The sequence below is a fragment of the Mus musculus genome, chromosome 2, assembly GCF_000001635.26.
Source record: "Mus musculus strain C57BL/6J chromosome 2, GRCm38.p6 C57BL/6J".
NCBI lineage: Eukaryota > Metazoa > Chordata > Mammalia > Rodentia > Muridae > Mus > Mus musculus.
Genome location: NC_000068.7, coordinates 128,180,491 through 128,206,811, shown reverse-complemented (window position 1 = coordinate 128,206,811; position 26,321 = coordinate 128,180,491). Strand labels below are relative to the sequence as shown.

The 26,321-nt window shown below is 45.2% G+C and overlaps 1 long non-coding RNA gene across 3 annotated transcripts in view; it reads right to left on the bottom strand.

Annotated features, from left to right (window-relative positions):
* Positions 1 to 1,531: 1,531 nt before the first annotated feature.
* The window catches only part of Gm14009, a 35,545-nt gene continuing 10,755 nt past the window's right edge, over positions 1,532 to 26,321 (bottom strand). Inside the window, exons 1-5 of one of the 3 annotated variants that reach the window (XR_374965.3) lie at positions 16,636 to 16,806; positions 11,656 to 11,754; positions 5,944 to 6,155; positions 3,088 to 3,212; positions 1,532 to 2,419 (exon numbers count right to left, since the gene is read on the bottom strand). This is a non-coding gene — a long non-coding RNA (predicted gene 14009). Of the gene's footprint in view, positions 2,420 to 3,087; positions 3,213 to 5,943; positions 6,156 to 11,655; positions 11,755 to 16,635; positions 16,807 to 26,321 lie in introns of those variants that run through there. The other 2 variants (XR_374964.2, XR_866719.1) reach the window with 2 other exon arrangements.

Here is a 26,321-nt window from a genome sequence, read left to right as displayed (position 1 = left end):
CTTCCCATCCAAGCAGATGATGATTGCCTTTGGGTGTTGTTTGTTTGTTTGTTTGTTTTTTAAATGTAGCACAATCTGATATTACAATAAAATAGTTCTTGAAATTTGAGTGGTTCTAGGTAAAGATGAAAAGGATGGGTGATAATACACCTCTACAAAACTAGAGGGAGATGGGACTTTGGTCCCATCTTTGGTTTGGACAGAGCCAGGGTGGAGCTGGGCACAGAGCAAGAGGCCCTGGCTGCTCAGTATTTTCTCACACAGAAGGATCATGGAAAGAACAGCTATTCTACATTGGGAAACCATTGAGACCCTTACCGAGGCCTCCCTGGGAAGGCTCTGGCTCCAAAATGAGCAATGTCTGAATGAATTTGTCAGGGGACCACAAGACCATCTCTACCCACTCACCCCCCCTGCAGCTGCCTGCCACCAAGATGGTCATGACATCACGTCTAAAGAGGCACCAAGACCCTTGAAAGAAAAGACTCCAGGAGGGCATAACTCTGAGGACGTTGATGTTGAAGAAGGGCTTGTGGTTCTCCACTAGGTGGGAGGTTAGGACACAGCTTTGTCCTAGCCTGTCCTCAGAGCACAGGCTAGAGTTGAAAAACTCACTGGGGCAGGTATTTAGGGTATGTAAAGCATCTAGAAAAATCAGTGTTTAGTTCTGTATAGTAAGAACTGAACATTTGGGTGGATGGATGAAGTCGAGGCCTCCTACCAAGCATTTAGGGCAGCGATAGGATTCCTGTTGGATCTGGTATTATCCAGTCAGCACCCAACTAACCTAGAAACATTCATAATCACGGCTTTGGATACATTTACTATTGATGATGGATACATTTACTATTGATGAAATTGATGGCTGTACTGTCAGAGAGGAGCCCTGTGTGTACAAAGAGGCCTAAGCCAGAGTTCTGTTTTACAGTAGGCAGCCCATCACCTCTTGCACACAAATGTCCTCCTCCTTGGGGTTTTAATAATCTGTTAGGGCCAACAATATAAAATCAGGGACAACGGGTTTGTGTTGAGCACAATGGTGCTTCATGGGGCCAAGGGAGTAAAGTCAATATACTATGTGAGAAACAGTTCTGGATGCAAACCAGGTGGCAGGAAATATCATGTAAGGTTAAGTACAGAAAAGAAACTGTGGGGAAGCCAGTAGGCCCTCCCCGATGGCTGGGGAAGCCAGTAGGCCCTCCCCGATGGCTGGGGAAGCCAGTAGGCCCTCCCCGATGGCTGGGCCCTGCTCACATTTGCACTGAGGTGGATGAGCATGCACAGGGTTTATTTGTAAACGAGCAAAGAGGAACCTAAACCACTTTGATCACACACACCCATTTTAATCAGTTCCGTATATCTATTACTGGAAATTAAGATAAATACCTACAAACTGGGAAAATCGACTATCTAATTATTTACCTTCTAACCAGATTACCCCTAAATTCTACTTATATTTTCACATCCTTGTATTTCATCTCAGACGCTAGGCTTCTGAAGCTCATAGAGTATTTGAATTCACTCACTCTTCTTTGGGTCAAATTGGAACATAAAGATATAATGAAATCATTCACTTGCATTCAGACTTTACACATCCCATATAGATCAATGGGGACAAGTTTGGAAGACATATCGCAGCATCAGACAAATAGAAGAACGGAAATGCATTACAGATCTCACGCAGAGATTGGTCAAATGATTGCAGCAAATGAGTCGAAATATATCACAGAACTTGTACATAGACTAGTCAAAATGATTGCCAAAGAACTGAAATAAATCACAAAATACATGCATAGATTATTCAAAATGATCTCTGTACAGTTTCATCTCAAAAAAAAAAAAAAAGCTTTTACATCAGTATTATCAGCAGTAAAGGGCAATGTACAATTTCAGCCTAAATTGACTGTCCTACTTTCTCCCCAGGGCAGCATTCTCAGAAGGATCCATCTATGATCCAGGCAGAAAGAGCAGATGTATCTGAATGGTCCACTATCTTCTTCAAACTGATTTCCACAAAGACCAATAGCTCTATCCAATCCTTATAATCTGTTTCTCTTTGCTACAGAGTCATTCTGTACCAACAGTAATGTCTGGACCCTTCTCCTGGGAAAGGCACTTTGAACCTTCCCCATGGTTCTCCACATCTGTTCTCCACCCATTCTCCCTCCAGCGGTGGAGATGATGATGATGGTGGTGGTGGTGATGATGATGTCCTTTTCTGGTCAAGGAGAAGAAAGCTTCATAGCACTATGGTTGAAGGTCAGCTTTCCTAGGTCTTTTGCTAACATTTCTGTTTGTGGGGTTTCTGAATCATCGGAGGATACTTGTTTGAAGGATGTCTGAGGAGATCTTGGGTTCAAACTTGAGTCAAACACCGTTGATGCCCCCAAAAGTTAGCTCCAAACAGAATTGCTTAGTCCTGGGAAAAAATGAAAATCCAAGCTCCAACTGGCAAAGCAGAGAGGACCTGACAAGTGAGCGTTTTCGACATCGTAGAAGAGAAATTGGATGACTAAGAACAATCATCTTCCTGACAGATTATGATCTTGGTCAGCCTGGCTCTGCTGAGTCACTCTGCTAAATAGTTCCCCTCACGTGGCCCAGCTGCCACCTGTCCCCAGAGGCGCCAAAGGCCACCTGATCCCAACCACAACTTCAGCTCTCACTACTTGGGTTGTTCCTGCTGCTGTATTTGTTTTGTTCTTAGGTTAAAAGCATAATATGTATACAAAATTATGTACCAGGTAAACGTTCACAATTAGCTTCATGTCAAAATTAAAATTAGCATGATCATAAACTGTCTGGTTTAACCACACCTTCTTTTAAGCAACTATTTACTCTACTCTGTAGAGTGTTCCTTTGAAGAATGTTCAAGAAAAAAAGGGAAGTTGCAAAATAATAGGTAGCATTCTCTCTCTCTCTCTCTCTCTCTCTCTCTCTCTCTCTCTCTCTCTCTCTCTCTCTCTCTTCCCTACCCCTCTATGAGTAACTAACAAACCATCAAGCACTGTCTTCATGAGGCTACTCAGCTACTCATACAAGGAATCTTTTTTTTTTTTTTGAAGATTTATCTTCATGTTTACTTACGTGTCTGCATGTGGGTATGGGCATGTTAGTACAGGTGCCTGGGAGGCCAGGAGAAGGGTCAGACTCCGGGAGCTGGAGTTACAGGTGTTGTCGGGTACCTGACGTGTGTCAAGAACTCAGCTCATCTGGAAGAGCAGCAAATGCTCTTAGCCGCTCAGCCATCTCTCCCAGAGGAATACAATATTTATTTAATTTTTTTTCTTTTCTCTATTGAGCGATCATTTTATTGTCTGTTTATATTACTTTTGCAATCAAAATGTCAAATTTTACAGGTGAAGAGACACCAGGGCAGGGTAAGACTGGGGGATTTTTTTTCCAGTGATAAACCATCTCCCTAACTAAGTTATTCTCTCATTCATTGCAATTTATTCTCACTTCCTCCTTGGCTTGGGCTCACTCTGTAGATGAGGGAAGTGTTGAGCGTCTGCTCTGAACTGAGGAGGGGACTGTGTGTACGATTTCACCTGTCACTGTGAAAATGTCCAAATATAAAAACCCAGCAAGAAAGCATGGCATTCTTAGCATGAGCACCCATAACTGTCCACTTTCTGCCCAAAGCCCCCACATTCTTGCCCCTGCTTGGTAGCTACAGCCTAGATGGAGCACTTGCCTTGATTGATGTGAGACCTACTCCTCCCCCCCCCCCACGCACTGTGGGTGGCCGTTTTTTCAGGGAGCAGTCCAGATAAAAAATGGAGGGAAGACTGTCTGCCTTCTCCTGTCTCGACCTCCCCCGCCCCCGGCCTCCCCCCCCCCCCCCCCCCCCCCCCCCCCCGCCTTGCCTCTGCACTCATTTGCTCCTGTGCCGCTGCCCCTGGTCATTCCTTTGCCTACAATAGAACCAAGCTTTCAACTAGAAAGCAGCAGCTCTCCAGGAACCTTCTGAAGCATCCAGCCTTGTGGACTGAACAACTACCACGGTTTTACGCCTATAAATAACTTTTTACCCATGCTTTTGTAAGCAACCCTAATTAAACTCATTGGGACACAGAAGGTGAGAAGGTGAATGGAGGTAGAAGAGGGGGAGAAAGAGAAATAGGAAGAGGAGAAGGAGCTGAAGGAGGAGGAAAGGATGAAGAGGAAGAGGAGGAGAAGGAGGCCATGGAAGTAGAAGGAAAAAGTTGTTTGGGAAGAGGGCTTCAGTGGAGTTGGGGGTACGAGAGCAATAAGGTGGATATGATCAAAACATTATATACATGTCTGAATTCTCATAATGAAATCCATTGTTGTATTTAACTAATACACACTAAAAAGTTACCGATGCAAAAAGCACTTGTCGTATGAGGAAACTGGACAAAAGTGAACGAGAAAAGCAACAGATGGTAACAATGGGATGTCATTAGTGTGAGGTATGCTGAAAACCATTGTAAAATCGGATGTACCCTTTTAAAATATTTTTTTCTTACATTTCTTAGTTCTGCATACATGTATGAATGTGTGTGGGCACACAAGTGCCACTCTGCACATGTAGAGATCACCGCACAACATGTCGGAGTTGGTTCTTTCCTTCTACTCTATGGGGCATGAGATCAAACTCAGGTCATCAGCTTGGCTGTAGGCTGTGGAGCAGTAGACTGTGCCACCAGACAGAAGAACTGCTAAGGTGGTAGCAAGGTTCAGAACCTGGATAAAACTCATGAGTGAGAACAGCAGGTGTTTGAACGAACTAGCTCCTGACCAGATTCCTGTCCTGGAGCAAGTGACCATGACACCCCACTAAGAGGACCATGACAACAGCCCGTCAGTAGTACACAGCCTAGAGTTCTCCTTGCTAATGATGTATCTAGGGACCCTGAGTGCTTAGCCAATGAGATCCCTTCCTAGGCATCCTTTTCTGCAAAAGGTATTTAGTCTCTGGTTCACCCTGAGTCAGTCATATACCTCATCATCTGCCATGAGCAAAGCAGTTTGGACAAACAAGGACTGCCTCCTTCATCAAGGACCACCAGGAGGTGGGGGATGGAGTGAGAAGCCTTCGTCCCTTCACCAGACAGAGCAGTGCCTAAGTCTCCTGTAGAAGGCCATCTTTCAGCCCCTCTGCACTCCTGGCACTCCCTCTGAGCTATGCTGGATTCCTCCAACCTGGGCTCATCACAGGCCCATGGCCCATTCCAACTTCTCGAGGTCCCCAGTAGCGTCTGGATACACAGGAGGATGGGAGCCCCCATTCTTCACAGTTCCCCAGAGGTCTCTGGGTGCACAGGAGTTTGAGAACCATAGCCTGTCCCAGACCCCGCTAGTTCTCATCCGAAGAAACACGGGCTAAGACCCCAACCTTAGACTGCATTTCATATCTGAATGGCATTTTGGCATCCCACGAGTCTGGCACACTAGTGATGCAGACTCATAGTAAGCACCTTCACCCAACAGAGCCACTTCCCAGGCCCTTGAATTTACTCTTGAAACAAAATATTAAGACAAAAATCATGAGAATCTAAGTAAAGGAATAAGAACATGAAGTAAAAATTAGAAAATTAAAAAATATAACAACTAAAATGAAAAGTCAATAGATGGGCTAAGTTTGCAGGCAAAAATAAATAAATCAGAGGCAAGGTTAGATAATTAGGAACTCTGGAGACTAGGAAATGACCTGTCTGAGAGAACTATGGGCAATAAAAGACCTGTGTTCGTAAGATCTGAGTCCCCGCAGAGAGCAGAGACAGAGACAGAGACAGAGACAGAGAGGAGCAGCAGAAAACATATGATCGTTGCAAACTTTTGGCAACAGGCATAAAGCTGCGGTTTCTAAACAGAAATGGTAACAAATCCCCCAGAAAGAGAGAGAGAAAGAGAAGCCTAGAGTAACCCACACTGAGACAGATCCACAGTCACATTTCTGAAAATTGAAATACAAACCCTGGAAAGTAGGTAGAGTTAAACAATACATATCGCAGACAGGTGAAGTCAGGAGGAGGTGGACAGCCTTCCCCGAGGACAGACAGACAGAACACAAGATTTCCTTTCCAGCTCCATGCCTGATGTGACTGTTCTTGCTCTCTCAGTTGGATTCTGCCTCTGTTTTTTCCTTTAGTGTGCCTTGTAACTTCTTCTCGATAAGAACATGATATCTGAAATAAAGAGGTTTCAGGCTTTAGTGCTATGGTGGGAGATGTGTGTGGGCCTGCTATTTATGATTCAGTCTTTCTGATCTGCAGCTCTGTGTGCACTATGAACTACACACAAACAGGTCCATTTATAATGTGTTTATCTTTAGTGTGTGTGTGTGTGTGTGTGTGACACTCCAATACACATAGAAACATACATGTGGGCCCATCCCATGACGTGTGTGGAGGTCAGAGGACAACTCTCAAGAGTCAATTATCTCCTTCTACCCCGTTGAGTTCAGTCTTCAAAACCCATTCAATGTAAGTCATGATATAAATCGCAAAATTAAGAACTACATGGCCATCTTAACAGATGCAGGAAACAGACATTTGACAAAACCTAATCACTCTTCTTGGTTAAAATGATTGGAGAACCAGGTCTAGAAGACCATGTGCTTGTCCTGTTTAAGAGCAACTGTGAAAGTACCCACAGTTTGTATGCTTCATGATAAAAGACATACTTTTCTCATGTTGAGGCAGAAACCAGGGGAACCACCTCTAATTAGCCTGGTGCTGAGAATCCTAGCCAGCATAAGTCACAAAAAAGAAATAGAAGTTTTGTACTGTGGACAGTCCTTCTCTATAAAATACTTAGGAATGTGAAAGTAAAATACCAGACCTCAGAAGTGAATTTAGCAATGCCCCCAAAACACTATTTCTAAATAATATCAGATATTGAAATCTGACTTATTCATAGTGGCAGCAACATATGCAGTACTTATGAATAAGTATGGCAAATGTGTGTCGAGTAGCTGTTTCCTCCACACTGAAGTATTCCCTCCTGGATGGGGGAGAGGAGGCTTTCAAAACTCACAAGAAATTGCTAAGAATGTGCATCGTTCACTTCTTCAGTGTTAAGTCTGAAAGCATAAATCTTTAAAGATAAGAGAGAGAAAACTGTGGGAAGGCCTGAGGAGACAGCTCAGTGGTAAGAGTTTGCTGACTTTAAATCCCTAAAGCCAGGCATGGCTGTATGTGTGCCTGAAGCCCCAGCAGTGGAGGGCAGGGAGGAGGGCAGCGACCAGTAGATCATAGAGGCTCATTGCCTGAACAGCCTGGTTGAAACAGCGAGCCTCCCATTCAGTGACAGACTCTGTCCCAAAGCAAGAAGGCAGAAAGTAATGGAGAAAGACACCCAATGTCTTCCTCTGACTTTCACATGTGTGTGCCTGGGCACACATGCCCACAAGCTCAAACTCAGGAAATGTTCACACACACACACACACACACACACACACATTTTGACTTTGCATTAGGTGAAGAGTTTTAAGACATGACCCCCCAAATACACAATCTTGAAATACACTGATATAATTAGACCTTTTCACATTTAAAACTTCTGTTCTTTGAAAAGATTTGAATGGCAAGAAAAGACAAGCTATATATACTGGGAGGAAAAAAAATGTCACCCAAATATTTTTACATCTTTAAATTATTTAACTTTTATTTTATTCATATGGGTGTTTTGCCATATGAATAAAAGCTAAGCCATCACACATACTTTTGAATGGTTTCCATGAGAAAGATAGACACTACCAAGTTCGTGTGTGTGTGTGTGTGTGTGTGTGTGTGTGTGTGTGTGTGTGTGTAGGCCAGAGTAGAGTATTAGGTCCTCTGGAACTAGAGTTACAGTTGTGAGCTGCCATGTAGGTGCTGGGAATCAAACCCAGGTCTTCTGGAAGAGCACTCTTAACTTCTGACCTCTCCATCCCTAATGCACATATATCTTACAATAGACTTATATCCTGAAAAATTTTAAAAATCGTAAAAGCTCAATGAGAAGAAAATAGCATAACTGAGAAGATGGTGGCCATCTGGAGAGCTATCTCTGCAGCTGTGCAAGCAGCAGTATCACTCGTCACTAGGGAAATGCAGACTGCAGTCACTGTGTAACACCACCACACACACTTCTGAGTGGCTTCCATGAGAAAGATGGACACTACCAAGTGCAGGAGACGGAAAGACACTAGAATTCTCACACCCTGCTGCTGGGACTGTAAACTTCTACAAACATTTCAAAAAAACAGCTCAAAGTACTTAAAAAGTTAAACATGCCCTGACTACATCACATGCCCCAGACTTTCAATTCCAAGGGAAAAGGAACTAAATGTTCACAAAACATCTTGGACTCAAATCTCAGGAGCTTGGTTTGTCATAGCCCCAAAATGAAACCCACCTGAACATTCAGCATGTGACACTGACGTGGTACATCCCCAACACAGATCAGAGAAACGGAAGGAAAGATAAGTGGCTTATAAATAAAATTTGGATGAATCATCAAAGGAATTCTGGTGAGTGAAAGAAGCCAGGGAAAAGACTGCTGTTATATATTTGCATTATATAAAGTTAAATCTGGGCTGGTGAGATGGCTCAGCGGTTAAGAGCACTGACTGCTCTTCTGGAGGTCATGAGTTCAAATCCCAGTAACCACAAGGTGGCTCACAATCATCTGTAATGAGAAACAAACAAACAAACAAAACCTATGGGCTAGAGGGAGTGAGGGCCAGGAGCAAGCAGGGCCGGGAGTCTGCAGAGATATAAAATAGGTGTAAACGGACTGGGGGGCAGACATGCCATGAGGAATGCTCTGGGAGTGATTCGGAAGTGTTTTTTCTTTGACAATTTCTCACATATACGCAGGGTATCTTGTTCCTCCCAGAGCTCTCTGCTCCCACTGCCCCCAACATGTCCTCCTCCAACCTTCATGTCCTCTCATTTTCTCATGGCCTCTTTTCATGTCCAGGACACTGGGTTGAAGTTGTTGAAATAACAAAATACAAGTAAGGTAGTGGGGGTCCTAAGACTTTCTTACCCATAAGTCCACACACTGGCCTTTGAACAAGTGCATACAACCGGATACTTAGTGGGAGCTGGCCACCTCTGCAACTTTATGCAAACCCCAGTGTGGGAGGGTCTGGAATAGTTAGGTAGAAACCACCTATGAGGTTCATTTCCACCCCACCCTCCCCCAATCTGGGCTGTCTGTCGCCTTCAGCTGCCAGTTAACCCAAGCTGGGGCTTTTCTCTTTGGTTTGGAGGAGCTGACTCTGCCTGGGTTAAGTGAAGTGTTTGTGGTGGTTCACATACAGGGAAAGTACCCTGTGCTGACCCAAACTACGGCCCCTGAGGCACCACACCAACTCCTGGGCTGTTAAGAAAAACAAATCCTGTGGCAAACATTTAACACCTTAAAATTCTCTCTCTGTCTCTCTCTGTCTCTGTCTCTGTCTCTGTCTCTGTCTCTCTCTCTCTCTCTCTCTCTCTCTTTGTAGGTTCTCATGTAGCCCAGGCTGACCTAGACTTCCTGCTCTCCCGACCTCACTTCCCAAGGGCTCAGACAACAGACCCACATCACTAGGCCCTGTTTTTTGTGCATTTCCAACTGGTCTATCCTTTTTTTTTTTTTTAACCAACTTGAGATTTTGCTGACATTGAAAGACTATGATGTCATTAACACCTTCCCCCTTCTGCCTCTGAGAATAGACACCTCCGCTACTGAGAAGGGACCCTAAAACAGATATTCTTGGTGGCTCCACTAAGGTGACTTCACCTGCACACAGTCATGAGAAATAGCAGTCCATTTCCAGTCAAATCATCTTGTGCCTCTAAAAAGTCTCTTCTAGAATGAACCAAACCCATGACTGACGGAACAAAGGTGGAAAATCAGCAGGCAGTTTCCGAATCACCATCTGCCCCTACACTCACATGTATAATGGATAACACGAGTTTTCACTTATGTATGTGTCTGTAAAATCATCTTCCAATCACTCCCAGGATATACCTTATGCAAATATAGCCTATTCATAAATGAAATTCTTAAAACAAATAAAAAATTTAAAAAGTAATCACAGCTTTCAAGGCGAAATAGATAAATAAAAGCTCAAAGGTCAACAGCTCTTGGGGAGCCACATGGGTACAGCAGTGAAGCCATTCTAGCTTTGGGTGGGCATTATACTCTGCATATAAAATCTTCTCACAAGATCATGTATTCGTCTCCCAATGGCAGCGCTGTTTGCGGACGTGATGGAATGCTGAAGTAGATCATAGGGGAGTGTGCCTTGGAAAAACGGACCTGCTTGCTGGCCCCTTCCTGTTTCTTTTTCTGCTTCTTGGCCACCATGGCATGAGCAGCCTTCTCTACCACAAGCTCCTACACTATGCTTCTTTGTTTCTGTCTAGCTTCAGGCCCAAAGCAACAGGGCCCACCAGCCATAGACAGAACTGTCTGAAGCTGTGAGCCCAAAGAAATTCCTCCATCTTGTTTTCCTGGGACTCTGTCACACTGATGAAAAGGTAACTAAGAAGATGTGGGAGCAGGCCCTGATGCTTGGAAGGATGTTCCTGAGCCATCCTGACTGTAAAGGAATTTGGAGACTGGGGTTTCAGAGATTTTGAAAATTTAAAGGCAGTTCATTGATGCTCTTTTGTTTTGGTAAGTTCTATGATTCTAGGCTTTAGTAAGAAGGCCTTCGGAATCTCCAAAGAAACCAAACGTGTACGTGGGAAGAAGTGTACTTGGTTCGTGTGATTATGGAGTCTGACAAGTTCAAAATCTTCAGTGAGAGCTGTCTGGCTGTATTCACGAAGAACCGATGCCATACTGTCTGGCTGGCATTAGAGCCCTCTGGTAGGTGTTTCGGGAGGGCGCCTGACCTTGCTTCCTATCTACTTTGTGTATATGTAATTCATATTACACAAAAGTGATGTTAGCCCCACAGCCTGCTGGGTGGATTAAGAAGTCACAACAAGAAGCTAGAGAGATGGCTCAGTACTTAAGAGCACTAAATGCTCTTCCAGAGGACCTGGGTTCAATTCCCAGCACCCACATGGCAGCTCATAGCTGTCTGTAACTCCAAGACCTGACATCACACAGACCTACATGTAGACAAAACACCAATGCACATTAGACATACAGACAGACTGACAGGAAGGAAGGAAGGAAGGAAGGAAGGAAGGAAGGAAGGAAGGAAGGAAGGAAGGAAGGAAGGGAGGGAGGAAAGTTTTCACAACCAGCCTGAGATAATGAGACCTTGTCTCAAACAAATCAACTATTAAAAGAGAAAGAACTGCCCACCCACAAAACCACGTTTTGACACTATCAGAATTTCTGTTTGTCTTTCTAGAAACATAACCATATACCTATAAAAAAATCAACAAATGGTGCTAAATTATTCAAGTTAACTTTTGACCTTTTACCTGATCCAAGATCTGAAAATTCTGTATTAGGTAGATATCACTTAAATTATATCTTGTTTTCTTCCATCATAATGGGAGAAATTGGTGTCTTTGTTTTTTATATTAAATTGATGGTTGTTTTAAAGATTTATTAATTTTTAAAATTGTGTGTAGTTGTATGTTTATCTGTGTGAGCATGTGCACACATGAATGGTGGTGCCTGTTGGGCCTATATGCCATGGAGTTGAAGTCACATAAGGAAAACCATGATGTGGTCTTATCCATATACCTGCCAGATGGGCAAGGAGGTCCACCAAGTGTTGGAAACGACATGAAAGCCAGTAGGTCTCTTACTGCTCACAGGAACACAGTAGATGGTACAGCATCCCTGGGAAAAGGGAAAGTATCTGGTATTTTTCTAATAAAAAATAAATATTCAACCTTGGCTTCTATGGCTGTATTAAAATACCCTGAAAGAAAGCAACTTAGGAGGGGGGAGGATTACTTTAGCTCACAGGGGTTGCGGTGGCTCACGTGGCATCCACAGTTAGGAGCAGGGAGGAATGGACTCATGCTCAGCTCACTCTCTCTGTTAACAGTCTAGGACCCAAACCCAGAAAATGGAGCTTCCTTTATTCACGGCGGGCTTCCTCACTTTAGACAACAGGATTGAGAAAATCCTTTATAGCCATGGTATGCCTGGTTTAAACAATCCAGAGACTCTCTTTCTAGGTGACTCCAGATTGTGTCCAGTTAACAATTAACTGTAACGGTCACAATCGTCAACTCAACATCAGCAACTCCCCTCTGAGGTACTATCGAGGGCAGGTGGCTGCGAGTGTCTACCCAAATATTCCTAAGTTTTATTGGTGATAGAAAATCTAGGGTTTAGTAAATGTGAGACACAGCCCAAATTGAGGGATAGCCATGCATATGTGAAGCAAAGAAACAGAGCACGTAGAGAGATGCGAACTCTCAAGAAGGAAATCGGACACAAAACGACTGCTGCTCTACGCTCTTCGTTTTCATTATTATAAAGATCAAGAGCAGGTAACACGAACCTATGGCAGAAGCCAGGAGATGGGGAGCCAGGGGCCGCTGGAAGGAGGGAGGAAGGAGTGTGTTGCTCAGGGATGAAGGATTCTAAATGGTTGCTGAGGGAATTAGACAAATAATATGTGTGTTGTTCAGTGGAGGTAATTTGTGTCTCACTTTGGAAAATTACAGAGCAAAGTCAAGGAGCGACGCTTTGTCTGCTTTCTGCCTGGATAAGGAAGGACAGCTCTAGAAGAGTGTTTCTCAGCCTGTGGGTTGCGACCCCTTTGAATTATATGTGCCACAGATATTTACATTACAATTCATAACAGTAGTAAAATTACAGTTATGAAGTAGCAATGAAAATAATTTTATCATTAGGGGTCACCATAATAGGAGGACACTGAATATTAAAGGGTCATAGCATTAAGGAAGGCTGAGAACCGCTGGAGAGGGACTGAGGCAGCTATGAGAGAGAGAATTAATTACCCACAGCCCTGGAGCCAGTCTGGAATAGAAGCTTGGCTGCCCTTGCTATCAACAGCAGCAGTCTGGCCTCTCTCTGTTCTCCAAGGTAGCCCATCCTAGCTCCAGCGTGCTGATCTTCAAGAGAGGAGGGCTAACCTGTTGAAATGCTGGAGGGTCCTCTACCCTCGTCTTCTCACTGTGGGCTGCACGGCACTCTGTTCCATTGTGAAACACTGGGCAACCAGCCACGGTGCAGGCTTTCTATGGTGATGTACCTGCCCAGGACCAATGTTCCTTTGCAGTCTTCTCCAGCAGAGCTGGCAAGGGCACAGTGAGGGGAAGGATTCTTACCTCCTGGGCAGCTCTGGCCCAGGCATCTGGCCAAGCTCTCTGATCTTTTACCTTCTGCTGAAGTCAGGTATCCAAATGCAAAGCCTGCTCTGTGGCCTGGGACCACGTCTACCCCCCTCCCCCCCCATCCCCTCTGCCCCTCTCTCCACTTCTCTTTTACTTTCCTGGCCACAATTTGAGCCTCAGACATGACATTACTGATTTTAGAATGAGACCCTCTTCCAAGTTTATCTCCCACCCCCACCCCAGAGAGAGTTACCAGCCACAGGGCAAAGAGTAGCTCATCATTGGCTGTCAGATCGACCTTCCGCAGTCGGGGAAAGACAGTGTCAAAACCAAACAAATCTAAGCTCTGCCTGGGGAGAAGCTATACACAGTCACTGCATGTGCCCATTTCATGGACAGGCAACTAGGCCTGAACCCAGCTACTGTCACCATAGTAGGACCTTGTGACAGATCAGAACATGTGACCTGAAGAACCACAGAAGCCTGTCTGTGAACCACTTTCACACAGAAAGTCAGACCAAGGCCAGAGTGGTCTTTCTCCTTTAAAACAAACAGCCCTGACAGGAGTTCTGTGCTCCCGGCTCCCTTCCTTTAACAGCACTCCCTTCTGATAGCGGGTGAGCTTTTTCCTTTTGTTTTTGTTTTCCCTTTTTTCTGTATTAGTCAGGGTTCTCTAGAGTCACAGAACTTATGGACTGTCAATATATTAAGGCAGTTCCACTAATCCAACAGTGGGCAGCTGTGAATGGGAAGTCCAAGAATCTAGTAGTTGCTCAGTCCCAGGAGGCTGAATGCCTCAGCTGGTCTTCTATATAAGCTGGAATCCTGAAGATGAAGGTTCCAACAGATGTGCTGGCAAGTAAGTGAAAGCAGGTGGAGAGGGAAAAAAAAGCCTTCTTTCTTCCATTGTCCTTACATAGACCTCCCGCAGAAGGTATGCCCAGAATTAAAGGTGTGTACCACCATGCCTGGACCTACGCATTCTTTACTTGGAACTGGGGCTAACTGTCCCAGGTTGGCCTTGAACTCAGAGATCTACTTGCCTCTGTCTCCTGGGATTAAAGGTGTACATCACCTTGCTTGGGGCTAAGCTTTTCACAGCCACTATGCCTCAAGATCCGTATCAAAACCCTGTCTTCCAGCCTCAAGATCTGGGTCATAGGTGTGGCCTCTATTTCTGGATTGTAGTTCATTGCAGACACAGTCAAGTTGATAACTGGGAATAGCCATCGCAGCAGTGGTACCAATCCAGGCTCCTTTTAATTCTTTTTTTTTTTTTTTTTCTTTTTGAGACAGGGTTTCTCTGTATAGCCCTGGCTGTCCTGGAACTCACTCTGTAGACCAGGCTGGCCTCGAACTCAGAAATCCGCCTGCCTCTGCCTCCCGAGTGCTGGGTTAAAGGCATGCGCCACCACGCCCGTCCAGGCTCGTTTTAAAGACAAGCGTAGATGTCTGTTTTGGTGGGGCATGTGCAGAAAGGATGCTCTTTTGAAGATTTATTTTATTATTAATGTATATGAATGTTCTATTTGTATGCTTGTTTGACAGAAGAGGGCATCAGACAGAACAGGGCACCATATGGTTGCTGGGAATTGAACTCAGGACCTCTGGACCACTGCTCTTAGTGGCTAAGCCATCTCTCCAGCACAGAAAGAATGCTTTTATTGGGAGGGCAACACACCTGAGAGGGAAGGTTCATGTTCTGGCAGAGGAAAATACAGACACCATACATGGCCCTATGCGTGTCTTCTCCCTTCAGTGAACAGAACTTACAAGGTCACAAAAGGGGGTGTGCTTTCCCTATAGTCTAGAAAACCAAATTGTTGGGGGCTCAGACTGTGCCAGCACCTCAGGCAATATGTACTCAGTGTCCATTGCACTTTGCCCATGGGCTTTACCTTATGTCTCCAGTACAGGGTGCTAGGCGAGGTATGCAGTTCAGGGTAAACAGGTTGCTGCTGGTGTTCCCTGTAAGTGAGCATTGTGTGAGGCCCATAGCCGAGGGGTCACCTCTCCCCTGGTTGTGCAGAGGAGGGCATTTGGAGAAAACTTCATGAAACTAGTAACTGCTTGGATGGGTTCTCACAGAACAACAGGAGCTTCTATTTGGTCAAGATGGCCTGGCTTCCCCCACCCCCATCTGTGGCTGTCAATGCTGCCCGCTGTCAGGGGTCCCATCTGGTGCTGTCAAAGAGTACTTGGGCTGTCCTCCATGTGACTCTCCATGAGGTCTGAACTTCTCCACAGCAGGAGGAGAATATCCAAAAGTGAAGAAGGACATAGAAGCTGTCAGTCCACTTAGGTCTGGACCTAGACACCTGGGATATACTTCTCTGTTATTAGAACAACCATGGGACCTGTTCAGACTGAGAAGACAAGGTTAGGGGTCAGGGACTGTTGAATGTATAAAATGGTGGCCATCTTTGAGAAATCAAGTATGCAAAGTTTTGCTATTTCCCCAATACTGTCTTGAGAAATCCAACAGAAACTTAAAAAAAAACATAATTTATTTATGTCTACTTGGGAATAAAGGTGTTTATCTGTCATTTGTTCTCTTTCACTTCTGTAGTAGCTTTGAGCAAATATAATACACAAATAGTACTGCCTCTACCAAAATAAAAAGACATAGCAACCCAGGCGGTGGGAGCTGGCCTATGAACCCAATATGGAGAAGCAGAGGCAGGAGGATGAGGAGTTCAAACTTGATATGTAACTAGCTCAAAGCCAGCCTGAGCCACCTGAGTCCCTGCCTAAAACAGCAAAATATTAGAAAAGGAAGAAGTCCACGGAGTCATGGGGAGGGAGGAGTAGGGAGACCGATCTCAAAGGTTGGCTAGGGTAGTTTAACGTCCACTGGAAAGGGGAGCCAGGGTTGCCAGAGAGGGACTGCTGCTGTTAGCATCTCGGTCACTGTCTTAATTACGGTTTTATTGCTGTGAAGGGCTACCATGACCAAGACCAAAGCAACTCTTATAAAGGAAAACATTGAATTGGGGATGGTTTACAGTTTTAGAGGTTCAGTCCAATATCATCATGGCAGGAAGCACGGCAGACTGCAGGCAGACATGGTGCTGGAGACGGAGCTAAGAGTTCTACATCTTGATCCAAAGACAGCCAGAAGAGACTGCCTTCAATTGGCAGCTAGGAGGAGGCGCTCATTCCACACTGGGTAGAGTCTGAAAATAGGAAACCTCAAAGCCCACCCCAATGACTCACTTCCTCCAAGGTCACACCTACTCCAACGAGGCCACACCTCCTAATAGTGCCCTTCTCTGTGGGCCAAGCATTCAAACACATGAGTCTGGGGGGTTGGGAGGGTGGGTAGCAGGGGTCCTATTCAAGCCATCACCACGTTCACCTTTTCATTTTGTCCTGTTTGGGACTCACAGTGTTATGTTTGGCGACTTACCCCTTAGCTGTAAACAGCTGCAGATGGACGATGCAAAGATTGTTCTTCTCTGTTCTTCTCAGGACTGAGAAAAATGAAGAATACCACCCCTCCTCCATGACAAGGAGGGAACCAGGGGTCCAGAGCAGAAAGCAGTCCAGACCACTTAAGCTGTGGCTCTGCTGGCTCCGAGGGCAGCCAGAGCTTCACTGGCCCCTTCTTGGTAACAGCTGGTGGAATGCCCCGACCTGCACAGAACAGGGAAGGGCTCCAGACCCTTCCCGTTGAGCACACATTTCGTCCAGATGTGCGGGTGGAAGCAGAGGGTGGAAATACCACCGAGGCTGACGATAATGTGTTAACCAAAACAGGAAGCCCCGAGGAAGGTGGACGAGTGGGTTTCACTTCAGCTGTGTGATTTTTATCAATACGTTTATTGTTCTAAAACTCTTCTTTTTAAAAGGTATTTTCAAAACAAGCCCAACCTCTGCTTCCCATTCTGAATTATTGTGTTGACTCTGTGCTTACATTTAGGGCAAGAGTGGAAGAAAATAAGGACACCTGGTAGAGGTGGTGAAATATCAGGTCCTTGCCTAGGAGTGGGGAACAGGGAATTTTTACTGACTGAGAGACTGTTTCCTCATGGAGAAAGGACATGGGTCCAGGACCCTGGGCAACCCAGAAAGAATTAGGATGAGCTGAGCTCTGTGGTGACAGCATGATCTCCCTTAAGTATCAAGCACCCCAGTGGCAGACATTCAAAGCTACCCTCTGCTTGAGACCCAAGCAAGTCCTGTGCATGCTCGTTGTTTCTGTGAGAAATTTGCAGAGCATGAAAATTAGACCCTCTGAAGAACAAGCTTATTAATCAGAAATTATCAGCAGCATTCTGTTGGCTTTGTTCTATGAAACAAACAAACAAACAAACAAACAAACAAACAGGAGATTTAAGTTCTTGGTCTAAATCAACCTGCTATTCGACAAGCTGCCATTGATGGTAACTCTAGGAAGAGGCTGGGCTGGATCGGCAGCCATTTTCCATTCCAGGGAGCTCTATGCAGTCATGAACAGACTGTTGTAACATGGACAACAAGTTATGGACACAGACGGGTGTTCACAGTAGAATCACAAATGGACACACAGCGATTCATCTTGAATTTCTGACAATGAAGCTGAGATTTACGATCACCTGGCTGTGCCTCCTGCAAGCCCACTGCTGCCCCCGGGGGCTCCAGCACTCACCTTTCCACGGGAGTGAAAGCTCAGAGAAAATGGCTCTTCCATTGGGTACTTAGATTCCAAAGCAAAGAAACAGCACGGCACACATTAGGAAATGTGTGATGGTCACTAGCCACACAGATGCTAAATTCCAGCCCTCCTGGAGCTGAACGGAAGTTTCAAAGTTGACTAAAATTGACTGAAGAGTCTTGTCACATTGTGTGATTTCTGCCTGGAAGGCATTTGTCCCTTGGCACTGCACATGTGGCCAACCCACTGCTGGAAGAGCCTTCTCGCTTCCTGATTCAGCCTCTGAAGTGGCTGCAGGTCAAGGCCACACCGAAGAGACTGTAGTGGGCAGCAAGCCTGACCTCAGCTTTGCCTCTCCTGCCTTCCCCAGGACTAGTCTACTGTGTGTAATGTCTAGGCTATATTGGGAGTCTGTCTTAAGTTTTAAAACAAAAAGCAAAAATGTAGCCCCCCATCTGTATGCATCTGCATTTTTTTTTTTTTTTTTGAGACAGGGTTTCTCTGTGTAGCCCTGGCTGTCCTGGAACTCACTCTGTAGGCCAGGCTGGCCTCAAACTCAGAAATCCCCCTGCCTCTGCCTCCCAAGTGTTGGGATTAAAGGCGTATGCCACCACTGCCCAGCATGTGCATGTATTCTTATACATATGTCTTCATGTGTGTACATTTTGATGCTAGGAGATCACCCACAGCTGTCACCTCTCATTTCTTCTTTTGAAGCAAAGTCTTTCACTGGGACATGGGGCTTGTCAAGTAGTGGAGTTTAGCCAGTGTGCCCAAAGACTCTACCATCTCCACATGGGAGTGACAAGTGGGTGCCACTACACCTGACTTTTCAACATCAGTATCAACTCAGATTTTTTTTAAAGATTTATTTTTATATGTAAGTACACTGTATCTGTCTTCAGATACCCCAGAAGAGGGCGTCATACCTCATTATGGATGGTTGTGAGCCACCATGTGGTTGCTGGGAATTGAACTCAGGACCTCTGGAAGAGCAAGCAGGCAGTGCTCTTAACCACTGAGCCATCTCTCCAGCCTTGGGATCTGCATTTTAATTCCCTAGGTAAATTACTGTGACAGGACCTTAGGACACCCACCTTCTCTCAGATGAAAACAAAATTAGAGTATAGCCTGGCCCAACCTTACTTCTGGACACCAGTGCTGTCCTGAGAAGAAGTGGCATCCAGAAACTGAACTGCAGAGACCAGGAGAGTCAGTTCTGGGAAGGAACCCAACAGCAGCTGCTCTAAAGTTTCCCCAACCAGGCATCTCCCTCTCAAAGCACACAGCTCTCCTATCTGGCCCCCTCAAATGAAGCCCTTTCCTTGGACCATGCAAGCTAAATGGATCCCAGTTACCCATGCCAGGGATACATCTCTGTTTAGTCTTGCCCAATACATGACCCTGCTGACAGGGCATTGATAACAGCAAGCTAGGCAACCCTGCCAAGGCCCAGCTTTGCTCTTGAACAAAATGCCTGGTTTGTCTCACAGAGAAGTAGCCATGGTCATCACTCTTCATGAGAGGACTCAACTAACCCTGGCTCTCTTTACCCACTCAGTGGACCTCAGGGGTCAAAACCAGTACCCCTGTTTGTCAGGATGAAAGTGAAGAGTAAACAGAGATGAGAAACACACAGTCTGAAGGCCATGGGGACATCATGACATCGATGTCACAATAGTTTGTGACAATTTCTTAGAAAGAACAAAAATTCCATAATTTATCCTTACTAATGCGACAAATATTTGAACACTATGTTATTACACAGGGTGGGTACAGAGAGGTTTCCCATCCCAAATGCTTTTCTCACTTACCTAATGATCTGCTTGCCCCTTGAATCCAGGTACAACTATGACACAAATGACATTCAATGACACCTGAGGCCAGGTCGTGAAGGAAGTACAGCATCCTTCTAATCTGACCGCCACATTCACACTTGACCTTCCCATACAAGGCCAGGAAGTACGCCAGCCAGTATCCCCATCCTAGATCCTACTAGGCAGCACTGGCCACCATCCTGTTAGTGACAATTGTTTGGTGACTATAGCCCAGCCACCGTCCAACTGTAACTGTACTGGAGATCGCCGAAGGACATCAGCCCCCTTCTAGCTATAACAGCTAAGCAAGCAATGGCAGGGTTTGATTACTTTAGCCTAGCAGAAGACCAGAACCTAGAGGCTAGAATGAGACGACCCGCTCACTCCATTTCCCCACTGCTCTGTGACAATTACAGAATGTAACCATTTCCGATCTACGTATATGGGATTAGGAAGAAAAGTAGATGCAGGGGTCTTTGTTGTTTTTGCTGAGGAAGAGGGAGAGGTTGACCAGTGAGAAAATATATATTTTAGCCTTGTTCAAGTTATTTTTTTTTAAATAAAAATGGAATACACAGGGCATAAAAAAGGTGTGTGTGTGTGTGTGTGTGTGTGTGTGTATGAATGTAATTGTGTTCATGTAGTCTTTAGGTGGTCAAAGCTTTCAACAAATGAGGAGAAGGAATATACAAACACACGCGCGCACACACACACACACACACACACACACACACACATAAACACACACTTGTGAGGATCTGCAGTACCATTTGAGGCCCTGGGTTTGGCTGTGTTTTTGATGTTCGCTTTTATTTTGAGACTAGGTCTCAGGGGCTCATGTCGTCCAGGTTGGCCTTGAACTTGCTATGTGGGCAAGAATGGCTTTGATCCTCTCTGTCTTTACCTCTCCAGCTCAGTGCCCAGCTTATACAGGGTTAGGACTTGAGCACAGGGTCCCGTGCATGCCAGACAAGCACTCTACTATAGGTAGAATGTCTCTAGAATGTCTCTAGGAATGTCAAGAGATTATTCTGGCTCCCTGACAATTCTCGCTGTGGCTCTGCTCCCTCCCTGGTTGCTGACTTTAAGCCCTCTTCCTCCCTTTCTCACTAGCACCTGCCTTCACTTCCTGTTATTTCCCCTGCTTCCTTCTTTGGCCCTTTTCTCCCTCTCTGTTTGGAAGGAATTCTTGCTAGGACGGTCTCAGGAATCTGCCCACAATTATGGCTCCAGTGTGACCCTGAGAGAGCTATGCTTTCTTCTCTACATAGCTCAGCAAAGCAGCCCACAGGCCTGAAGGAAGGGCTCCAACCAGCTCCCTTCTCTCCATTCAGACAGGACACCCAGGAAAGCCTGTATTCAGAGGAATGCACGATGATCTAAGGAGCCTGGCAGCTATTGTGGGGCTTCCACCTCAACTCTGCTCTGACCCTAAACCACTCAGAGTCCTCAACATAGCCCCATGTGTCACTTGCTCTGGTGGAGCACTGGTGAGGAGCTTCAGTCGGAGCAGTGGTGGGAGTAGTAGGGCATAAGCAAAGAGTTAGGGTTACAGAAGGCCTGTGGTGAACTGTTAGGTCCCACATTCCACACAATGCCATCCATGATGGTCTTGATGTTACAGAAGAGCAAACCGGAGGCTGACAAATGGTTATCTGTCCAGCCACACAACTGATGGAGAGAGAACAGAACTCATGCCTGCCCTAGCCCAGGCTCATTCCTCTACATCATACACACCTGGCTCATGGGAGGTGCCTCACAAACATGGCTGAAAAAAGACAAATGGATAAATCCATGAAAGGAGGAATGAGCCCACCAGGCACAGCCATTACTCAGGATAACCTGCAGAAGGATACAGAAGATATGACAAGAAGTGTGTCAAGCTGGGCCAGTGGGATGGGCCAGGCTGGGTCAGGCTGGAGAGAAAAGGTCATTGCAGAGGGTAGGAAGATGCCTCACCTAGGAGAAGCTGTGCCCAGAAGAGGTGGCTGCAGTGGGAACCTGGATCTTCTGCAGCAAGCCTGTGTGTGTGTGTGTGTGTGTGTGTGTGTGTGTGTGTGTGTGTGTGTGTGTGTGTAGGCTGTGGCTGGACAGGGAGAGAGGATATGGGACTGGATTAGTGAAGAACAGCTCCTACTCACTGAGCATCCTGATGCAGGCAAAGCCTCTTCCATTATGACCCTGAGAGCAGGGAGGCTTTGACTTTAAGAGAGGCTAAGAATCGGGTCACTCATTAGTAACCATTTGGGGCATAGCAGTTCATTTTCTTTCCTTTCTCCTGTGTGGCATGCATGCATGGATATGTGTGTGCTTATGTGTGTAGGCTCACATTTGTGTAGTGATTTGTATGGACATCCAAAGTTGATGTCAGATGTCTTTCATGATTACTCTCTACTTTTTTCAACTCAGAGCTGGTTGCTATGACTAGTCTAGCTAGCCAGCTTGCTCCAGGAATCCCATCTCCACCTTCTAAAAGCTGGAGTTGTGAGTGGGCTGCTTTGTGCATCTAGCATCTATATAGTGTGCTGGTTGGTTTTTGACACAGATAACTTGACACAGACATTCCTAGGAAGAAGGAAGCTCAGTTGAGGGATTGCTTCCTTCAGAATGGCTTGTAGGCAAGCCTGTGGTACATTTTGTTGACAGATGGTTGATGTGGGAAAGCCCACATCTGGTCAGCAGTCCCAGGTTACAAAAAACAAACAAACAAACAAACAAACAAACAAACAAAAAACAAGCTGAGCTAGTATGAGGAGTGTAAAATAAATTATATTTTAATAAAGATATAAATAGTAAATCAATCCCCAGTTAACCACACAGAGAAACCAAGATTTATTTCAAGCTGCACCTCAATATCTGGGTGGTTAAATGATCTATCTTTTTTTTTTTTTTTTTTTTTTTTTTGGTTTTTCGAGACAGGGTTTCTCTGTGTAGCTCTGGCTGTCCTGGAACTCACTTTGTAGACCAGGCTGGCCTCGAACTCAGAAATCCGCCTGCCTCTGCCTCCCAAGTGCTGGGATTAAAGGCGTGCACCACCACGCCCTGCTTAAATGATCTATCTTAACATCCTATGTTTATCTGGCTACTTCCTAGCCATGGCCCTGTCCTTGTGACTCCAAAGCTCCTCCCTATTCTCTCTTCTGCCCAGCCATTGGGTGATCAGCATTTATTGACAAGGCAAAGAATAAATGGTAAGAACCCTTTACACAAACTGGAGACAGGAGTCTAGACAATACTGAGGGTTGAGACAAGAAATGGGGGCAGAAAAATCAGCATTTGAATAACCTAAAGATAACCTTTAGACAGTGCACAAAAACCATTATGTCTACAAAGACAGAGGAGCAAGCCAGGAAGCAGGGTTCTTCCTTGGTTCTGCTTGTGTTCCTGCCTCCAGCTCCTGCCTCTGTCTCTGCCCTGATGACAGGCTGTAATCTGTTGAGTGACATGAACTCTGAGTTGTTTATAGTTAGTGTTTTATCACAGCAATAGAAACAAAGAGGAAGACACATGGATTCCGGATCCAAACTCTAGTCCTCATGCATGGTGCTTATGGGGCAAACATTTTAACCATTGAACTATCTCCCTGGCCTCTCAGTTCATCCTCTGTTGCCATAGCAGCAGAAGCCAGATACTGGAAGCTAAATACCCTGTAAAGCAAAGAAGTTTATTTAGTTCACAGGTTTGGAGGCTAAACTTGAAGGTCTAAACTTCCATCCATTTTGTCTCTGGCAAGGTTGTGTGGCTGCATCTCAACAAAACAGATGGCATTGTGGTAGAATTGTGTGTGTGTGTGTGTGTGAGAGAGAGAGAGAGACAGAGAGAGAGAGACAGAGAGACAGAGAGAGACACACAGAGAGAGACAGAGAGAGGAACAGAGAGAGAGAGAGAGTTTGATTGACTGGTTGATTTAGGGGCTTGTTTTGTTTGTAGCAATTTGTGTGTGTGTGTGTGTGTGTGTGAACTTCTCAGAGTCCTGTGAATTATATTAATCCCATCCAAGGACATTATCCTCAGTAATCTATCTGACTCCCACTAAATTCTGCCTCATGAAGGCCCATCACCATCACCACTGCCACTCCAAAGCTTCGCCTTCTAGTATAATAGTCTTTAGATGACACACTCAGATCATCTGCAACTCACAGTGGGAAGGTCAATCTTGGCCTCATCCCCACGAGCATCACCATCATCATTCCCAGCTTTATCACTGCCATCCGTCAATCTTGCATCATCAAGGGCTCTTCACAGTAAAGCGGAGGGACTGTGGCCTTTGGAAGGCTTGTTGGTTGTTAGCTTAGCTCATCACTCCATAGGTGGGAGCTTGGGGACACTTTAATGCAAGCTTCATATTCATCATATGTAAAATGGAATAACTCAAAAAATATAGTGGAGGGGGAAATAGTAGTTAAAGGGATAATGATTAAGGTTTTATACAACAGGGATAACTCAAGTATCCCGTCCCACGGGATTCAGTTATTCGTGGGTGCGAGGGGGACCGCAAACCTGTAAGGAAATGGGATTGGAAGAGAAAAGAGAAGCGGATGACCAAGTAGATTGTACCTATCAAGGTCTCCGTATATTAGGCTGAGACGCCTGGTTTTAAAGCATACATCTCGGGGAATAGGGGAGGGGTTGAGGGGGAATTTAACAAAGAACAAAGAGTGGGCATCTGCTGACATGAGGGCCGAAGTCAGGCTCCAGGCATCGGGCACTCTGCATCTTATCTCTGGAACATAGATCCTCCTTGACAGCCTTGGGGTGTCAGGCGGGACTCAGGCGTAACTCATGTCCTTGGAAGTCATGGGAGTCAGGAAGAGATAGGGAAGAGGGGACTATAATTCAGCTTTTACAGCCTCAGGTGCCAGGAAGGGAACAGGGAGGAGGGAGTGACAACCGGCTCCTATCACGAGGCCATTTGGCCTGTCAGGGTGGGAGATTGTGAGAAGCTTGCTTTCTCACGGTATGGTCTCTGACACACAAGAAATTTATTGCACAGATGGTGACTTTAGGTAAAACAAAACAAAAAACCAAAAACAACTAAATGAGGTAATACATATAATAATGAGTTTGATTTAGCCATTTGTCTTAGTTAGGGTTTAACTGCTGTGAACAGACACCGTGACCAAGGCAACTCTTACAAGGGCAACATTTAATTGGGGCTGGCTCACAGGTTCAGAGGTTCAGTCCATTATCATCAAGGCAGGAGGATGGCAGTATCTAGGCAGGCATGGAGCTGGAGGAGCTGAGAGTTCTACATCTTGTTCCAAGGGCAAATACTCCTCAGGCAGCTAGGATGAGGGTCTTTTTTTTTTTTTTTAAAGATTTATTTATTTACTATATGTAAGTATACTGTTGCTATCTTCAGACACACCAGAAGAGGGCATCAGATGTCATTACAGATTGTTGTGAGCCACCATGTAGTTGCTGGGATTTGAACTCAGGACCTTTGGAAGAGCAGTCAGTGCTCTTAACCACTGAGCCATCTCTCCAGGACCTAGGATGAGGGTCTTAAAGCCCACACCCACAGTGACACAGCTATTCAACATGGCCACACCTACCCCAACAAGCCACACCTCCTAAAAGCGCTACTCCCTGGGCCAAGCATACACAAACCACCACACCATTCTACCATGCATGCACTTTTTAAAACACTGTGTTGTGCAAAATCAATATATACATATATAATTCAGAATTGCCAATTAAAAATAAATTAATTTTAAGATCAAGTCACATGTCTCTGTGTCCTCGATTATCTTTTAGTTCTTCACAGTGAAAGCATGGGTACATTGTATTAAAATATCACCTGGGCTCTGGGTGTGGCCATGTAACACTGCACTCCAAAGGCAGAGGCAGGTGCTTGGTTCTTTGTGAGCCCCAGGCCAGTCAGGTCTACATTTTGAGATTCTGCCTCAACAAACCAAACCACACCACAAACAAAGAGAAAAGGCAGTGTTCCTGGCCCATACCTTTAATCCCAGTATTCCTAAGGCAGAGGCAGGTGAATCTCTGAGTTCTGAATCTACACAGTGATTTGTAAGACAGTCAGGGCTACGCAGAGAAACCCCATCTCAAAATAAAACCAACAACAAAAAGATTCTATTTATCCAGGGAGTGGTGGCACACTCTTTTAATCCCAGTACTGGGGAGGCAGAGGCAGGCAGATGTCTGGGAGTTCAAGGCCAGCCTAGACAGCTCTGTCTCTCAGGGAGGCTGGCAATAATAAGGCAAAGCAAAACCCCTAAAACAACAACAACAACAACAACAACAAAACAAAAGACCTGAAGTAAAGAAAAAAACTACCCTCAAAAGTGGAAAAAATCATATTACTACCTATAAGCCTACATTTTTTACATCGTATGTATCAATTTTAAAAATTAAGATAAAATGACTAGAAAAAAATTGTTACTAGCAAGTTAAAAATAAATGGTTTCTATCTTCCTACAAAAAGGAACAATAATTCCTACCGTTGAGACAGAGTATCACTATATATCCCAGCCCAGCCCAGAACTCAGGAGCCTCTGCCTCAGTTCCCTATGATTAATGAAAATTTTAAAAAGAAACCACAATGCAAATAATAAAGTTCTTAGTTGCGTGCCTGTCGTGTGGTATCAGTGTAATTCACTGTGGCCACCGTCCCTTCTGTCA